General features: G+C 40.6%; 1 long non-coding RNA gene across 1 annotated transcript in view; it reads left to right on the top strand.

Moving 5' to 3' along the window:
• The first annotated feature begins 419 nt into the window (after positions 1–419).
• LOC125615251 overlaps positions 420–6,000 on the top strand; it is a 25,653-nt gene continuing 20,072 nt past the window's right edge. The window contains exon 1 of the long non-coding RNA XR_007345818.1: positions 420–429. This is a non-coding gene — a long non-coding RNA (uncharacterized LOC125615251). The remainder of the gene's footprint in view (positions 430–6,000) is intronic.

Raw genomic sequence — 6,000 nt, 5'->3', positions numbered from 1 at the left:
GGCCTTTAAACTTGAATGTAAACATCAGTCCTTCTTGTCTGATGACTTTCAAACTGATACATTGACTTTTCCAAATTCTATAAAAATTTCTAGCCTTTAGACTCGAAATGGGACATTGGCTCTGCAGATTTTAGAATTGCCTTCCTCCAGAGTCATATGAGTTAATTTCACATAGTAAATCTCTTTATGTATATGTGTGTATATACATGTACATGCATATATGTGTGTGTGTGTATACATATCTCCTTTTGGCTACTTCTCTAAAGGATCTTGACTAATACACCTATCATTCATTGCCTAAATTATTCTAACCGCTTCCTAAACAGTTTTCCTAAGAGGGCCTTTATTCCCTCCAATCCATCTTTCACATTTCAACCAGGGAGATCTTTCTAAAATGTAAATCTGAGGCAGGTATGGTGACATACACCTGTAATCCCAACTCCTGCAGAGGCTGAAACAGAAAGACTGCAAGTTCAAGGCCAGACTGAACAATTTAGCAAGTCCCTGTCTCAAAATATAATTTTTTTTCAAAAGGTTGGAGATGTAACTCAGTGATAGAGCATACCTGAATGCAATTCCCAGTAATAAAAAAATAAAATAAAATGCAAATCCAGTATCACTCCCTCACTTAAAACTCTTCAAAGGGTCCCTATTACTCTTAGGATGAAGTCTATACTCCTTAATGTGGCCTTCAAAATCCTTTATAATCTACAACCTACTTGTTACATGATCTCCCCTATCATTGATCCTTTTGCCCCAGTACCTGGATTACTGAATGTTACCATTTACCAATTTGTTTAAGCCCATAAACCTGGATTCTCCCCTTCCCTTCCTCCTCTTTATCTAATTAGTCATCATATCCTACCCTCAGTACCACCACTTGGTCCCAGTCACAATTTTTTCTCATCTGGACTGCTAAACTAGCCTGAGGAAGAAGCAAAACATGACCCTCATGAATAGCTTGATCAACATGCTCAATTTTGTACTATAAAATGTTTTATGTATAAGAACATCTGATATACTCTTGAAGCCCCTACTGAATTTTTAATAATTGTAGAAGCTATAGAATTTCCCACTAAACTAGAGGAAAACACAGGATCAAGGCATTTTTATACACTCAAAGATTTTGAAAACTATCAAAGTAAGAAGGCAAAAAAATAATAATAATGCTTTAATTAAACCTTGGTACTATTTTATTCAAGGTAAATGCAATAAAGAACTGGGAAGAATCTGAGATTTTTATCCTGTTTACAAAGTAACACAGCCTACTGACTGTTGCTGGATGCTGGCAAAAGACATAAGAGTCTAGGATCAGAGATAAAAGTTGTTATTGTCTTCAGCAACAGCAGTAACTGGAATAAAATACTAACATTTTCTTGTTGTAGTCCTTCAATCTCTAACTCCCACAGGGTTGCACAAAGAGGACCTAGATGACATCTACGCATACAATGAGTTACATTATAAGAAAGACCCCCCCACACCAAGCTTAGAAAACCTAACTATCATGGGACAGTAAGCATGACTACACTTTGTTCCAAAAGTAGACACTACATCTTCCAAGATTCCAAACACACCTGTCCCTTGCCCTGGAAGGAAACACTATCTCTTTCTGCCAATGATATTCCCTTGCAAACATCCTTAAAGAAACAGTCTGGAACATAGACAATCAGTGCCCATTGCTCAAAAGAGATATGTGGAATATGAGAGGGCTACAGAGAACTGTCTCCCAACACCATGGACAATCTCCCAACAAGATCCACAAAATTGTGTGATTTCCTCTACTTTATAGTTTCTACAGTCTTTACTTTTGGAAAATTTTTCCCATGATATGCCACTCCCATCAGCCACTCTAATTAATCTGACCAACAGAGGGTAGGACCAAATCAATTTGTCTCACACAACATTTAATTAAGGTTACCACCAATAGAACTCTGTATAGCAAGATGAGGCCAAACTGCAAAGTCCTGGACCCAACCAGTTTAACTATCCCACACACCATTGGGGTCTACTTAGAAGGCCAAGTAGCTTTCCCTTTAAAGTTCTATTGACCTTTTCATTTGGCCTGAGTCATTAATCCAGGCATAGCAAGATATATCAGATACTGCACAGATGTCACCTGAGGAGGAAGTCTAAGGCAATTCTTTCATCCATAACAACCCTGTTTAGTAAGCTGAAGCTGACCTTAATTCCTTCCAAGGCCAAGGTAGTGTAACTTATAACTACAGCTAAATTTTACTACTCTTCCTAATTGGATAACTTCTGTTATAAGAATAACTGCCCTGAAAGTGTACATAAATAATGCATCCATTATCATTCTAGGGAGATTCCTCCAGCAACTAAGAATTGCCTCACTTTGGGGAAAAAAAAAAAAAATTCTAGGGTTATCTGAAGGTCACATGATCTATTTCCTTAAAGATTTGAAGATCTTATGTTTGCTCTTAAGGGTGTTATCAGGAGAGACAGATTAACTCTTGGCTTCCACCCAGGAAATAAAGTCCTAAGGACACACAAGGTACCCCTAGAAAGAAAACATTATTTACAATGCTCAGCCTTCCCAAGTAGGACATACTCATTCAGAGAGCAGAGGTGACAGTTCCTTCAACGTGGACTCTAGGCAAGCTGATGAGCCTTAGAACCCCTAGTTCAGTTTGAAAAATTGAAATCTAATCCCTGTTTTTGAAGGGATTGCCTCAGGGTTGCCTGTCCAAACTATTCTATTTGTCTTTGCCATCAGGTAGGTGGTACTGATCACCCCATAGAATGACTAAGCAATAGCTATGGGAATGGAGGTGTGGAAGACATCTGGTAGTATTAACCAGTGTTTTGAATGGAAGATATGGAAGCTGGGTTATCCATTGCTTTTTCTGGTAGAGTCTTGCTAAAGTGAAGAGAAATGACAATCAAGATCATGGATGGAACCATTCAGAAAGAAAGGCAGATTCAGCAGTTTCACCATTTAAGGTATTTGCAACATTTTAGGAGAGTACTCAGGCGTATTCCTTCCTGAAGAAGAATCCAGGTGTCACACTGAAAGACAAAAGATTGTTAGAGATCCTTCCTCCCACCTCCTGGTGTCTCAGGTGTTCTCACCCCAGATGCTGGGTTTGCTTTCTATCCCACGAAACCAGTTTGCCTCATTTCAGTAACTATAAATCACCTTTTCCTAAGCATCTCTGTTCACACTTAGACCTTTAATCCCAGAGTCCAATGTAAAAGGGATAAGCCATTTTTATAAAACTTAGAGATTCATTATGCTACCCACTTTGGCCTGCATGAACAACTCAGCAGTTCACAAAGCAGTGTACTTACCAAGTAGTGACTAGCCTCATGATATTGGGTCATACAAATCCAACAAGATTCCAAATGGTTGAACCAGAATTTGAGTGTGAAATTCCTAGGTCTCTTTTGACTAGATTTCCAATCCACTGGTCTGAGGATGCCCTTAGTGAATTGAAAAGCATCATACCCAGGAATGGTCAGGAAGAAATCCCAAATTTTAAAATAGCAATAGATCATCCTGATCATTAACCATGAAATGGCTAAGCACAACCACATTCCATAATCAGATGAGGGATCCACAATCAGAAATCTATTTGATTTCAGGAGTGGTAGCACACACATATAATCCCAACAACTCAGGAGGCTGAGGCAGGAGGGTTGCCAAGTTCCAGCCCAGCCTAGAAAATGTAACAAGAACCTACTTCAAAATAAAATATAAAAAGGGCTAGGGATGTAGCTCAGTGGTAGAGTGTCCTGAGTTCAATTCCCAGGGAAAGAAAGAAGGGAAATTTTTATTTTTCAGTTCTAGGGCTGTGGGAAGCCATTCTCACACGTGATTGGGCACCTCCCTGATTGGGTGTGAGGCGTTCTGGCTAAACTGTGTCGGAACTAATCCCCACCCTCTCTAGGTGCAAGAGCCCTTCCGTGTGGGGGTGTGACTGACCATTGACCCTGAGACCAATCACTGACCCTGACCTTGGAATGCTGTCCCCCTCGACCTTCATTGGATGGAATTTTCCCCTGAATTTCTTGTTCCCCAATAAAAGGCCACTCCCTGGCGTGCTCTCTCTCTCTCCTGCTAGTCCTGAGTAAGCCTCGCTGCCCCACCGGGTGGCTCGAGGCAGGAGCCAGAGGGAGTGCAGTCTCAGACCTGGTCAAAGAAAAAGGTAAATTGAGTTTGTGTGTTTATTTTGATCTCACTAGTTAACTTCTATGCTACGAACCTCTTGTATGAAGCCAGCGTGCTGGTCGCGTGGCGGAATTGGGCCACTTAAGGACTACAATAGTATAGCTAGGATCTACTGCAGTCTGGAACAGCAATATTGTAACCTGAAAAAAGGGTCATCTGAAAAAGTGTCAACAGCAGTGATGCACAAGGAATGCTACTGAGAGGTCAAAGGACTGATATATCAGTGAGCACAGTATAGGGAAATGGAGGTGATGGCTCTCTATGTGACACACACAACCACCGCCATCCTCCTACACACCCCACACACGGCAACACTTTCACAGGTCTGGTGCACAGGTAGCCTTGAATCACAAACTAGGTCCTTTGTGCCATACCTACAACGGTGGACAGGTTGCCGTGTCCAGTAGGATGATGGATCTAGGCAGTAATGATGGCTAGTACAGCTTATCAGCAGCTAGTACCAGAGAATTGATCCTTACTATGGGGGGGCACTTACATGAGTAACAAACAGTTTAATTAATGTATTATGTAATATTCTTATCTCATTTTGGGACCCAAAAGAAGGGCATCTTTAACCTACCAGTCTGAAACCAAATCCTAGGCCATTGGCTATAGCCTAGTAGTCGTAAAAATATAACAAACTTTTGCAAAAAGGTATATAGGCCAGGACTGTGAGAACAGTTTCAAGTTCTGCATAGTGAACAGAACAATGCCCACATTTGATTCTGCTGACATAGCTCTAAGGCTGAGCAGTGGCTACAGCTCAGTGGACAACATCAGGGTTGAGCTTCTGAACTAACAGTAAACTAGTCCCAGGCATTTATGGTAAACTTTATGAATTGAAGTCCCTATTGAACCAGCAATTTTGCCTCAGGCAGCAGAATAAGCAATGAAATATCCCCAGCAGAACAGTGGCCACTTTTTCATATAAAACTGAGAAGTTGCTAGAACCAGATCAGCTATATTCTTGAATATGACATTTCCATTTGACAATGACTTTCTTTGGCCCTTGCTCACCCTGTCTTGAGTCCAGTTGACTCACTTAAAAAATGGGACTATCATGCCAGAGTGACAAAACCTCCATGCATCAGTTTGGAGAAGAGCCCGGAGGCATGCTAATAGATGCTTTTCAAAAGGGGGATATTTCAGGCTGGGGATGTGGCTCAAGCGGTAGCACGTCCGCCTGGCATGCGTGCGGCCCAGGTTCGATCCTCAGCACCACATACAAACAAAGATGTTGTGTCTGCCGAAAAAAAACTAAAATAAATAAAGAGAGAGTTTTTTTTTTAAAAAAAAAAAAAAGGGGGGGGGATATTTCAAAGACATATAAGAGGGACAAGGAGTCAAAATCTTCAAAGGGTGCCTCCAGATAAAGGATGCTTCTTTTTTTACCAGCAAAATGGTAAAGTCATAGTCAAAAACTTGTAGCTCAAAGGAGTTGTTCTAGTTGTTGGGATCCAAAGGTACAAACATTTCTCTATGTACATAGAGAATTATAAGGATCATCTCTGGCACTTACAGTCATTCAAAGTATAAGCATGTAAAACAAATAACAATTATGCATTCATGTAAAAGCTATAGTACACTAAGGCCTCAAGCAACAAGGTCACACTAATTTCCCTTTGCTACTGCAACTGTTGCTCAAATCCAATCAATTGAACGAAGATGCCCCATCATCCCACAGGGAAAGCTAGTGCCTTGTATAGCTATATCCAATAGAGCCATAAGTTTTAATTTCTCCCCTTTGCAAAAATTCTTCAACACATTTGAGCAGGTATGCATTGGGTCTCATTTGTAACCATCTTTCTCCT

The sequence above is a fragment of the Marmota marmota genome, unplaced genomic scaffold (assembly GCF_001458135.2).
Source record: "Marmota marmota marmota unplaced genomic scaffold, marMar, whole genome shotgun sequence".
NCBI lineage: Eukaryota > Metazoa > Chordata > Mammalia > Rodentia > Sciuridae > Marmota > Marmota marmota.
This window is presented reverse-complemented; position numbering and strand designations above follow the sequence as displayed.